Below are 396 nucleotides of genomic sequence, written 5' to 3'. Positions count from 1 at the left end.
AAAACTGAGAACCCCCCACCCGCAAACCGCTTACCACAAACATCAGAAATTATAAATAGAAGCCCATAACGGCCGTATTGTGAGAGGCATTCCAAAGACAATATTTTCTTCAGGCGATTAACAGACCCGAGTCAGTCGTCGCCTTTCGCCCCTTATCGTCTCGAGCAAGTTTGATGAGAGGCTGAGGCTAATTACTGTTTATTATCAGTGGTAGTAGAAGGTCTTGGCGCTGCTGTAAGTGAAGTATTATCAGCGGCAGAGGCTAAGGCAACAGGAGGAATAGCTTGTGGATTATTGCGGGTGTTTATTTCAGTGTGTTTGTCTATCGATCCGGGTAGATGGATAGATAGTGATACATTTCATATTAGTAATACCATTACTGAGAGTGTGGCAAGT

The 396-nt window shown here is 43.9% G+C and overlaps 1 protein-coding gene across 1 annotated transcript in view; it reads left to right on the top strand.

The window, feature by feature from the left end:
- LOC119593114 (glypican-5-like) overlaps positions 1-396 on the top strand; it is a gene marked incomplete at its 5' end in the record, with an annotated part of 69,987 nt that overhangs the window by 68,260 nt on the left and 1,331 nt on the right.

Source organism: Penaeus monodon, chromosome 31 (assembly GCF_015228065.2).
Source record: "Penaeus monodon isolate SGIC_2016 chromosome 31, NSTDA_Pmon_1, whole genome shotgun sequence".
Lineage (NCBI taxonomy): Eukaryota > Metazoa > Arthropoda > Malacostraca > Decapoda > Penaeidae > Penaeus > Penaeus monodon.
Note: the sequence above shows the minus strand (reverse complement) of the source record. Positions and strands in the feature narration are given on the sequence as shown.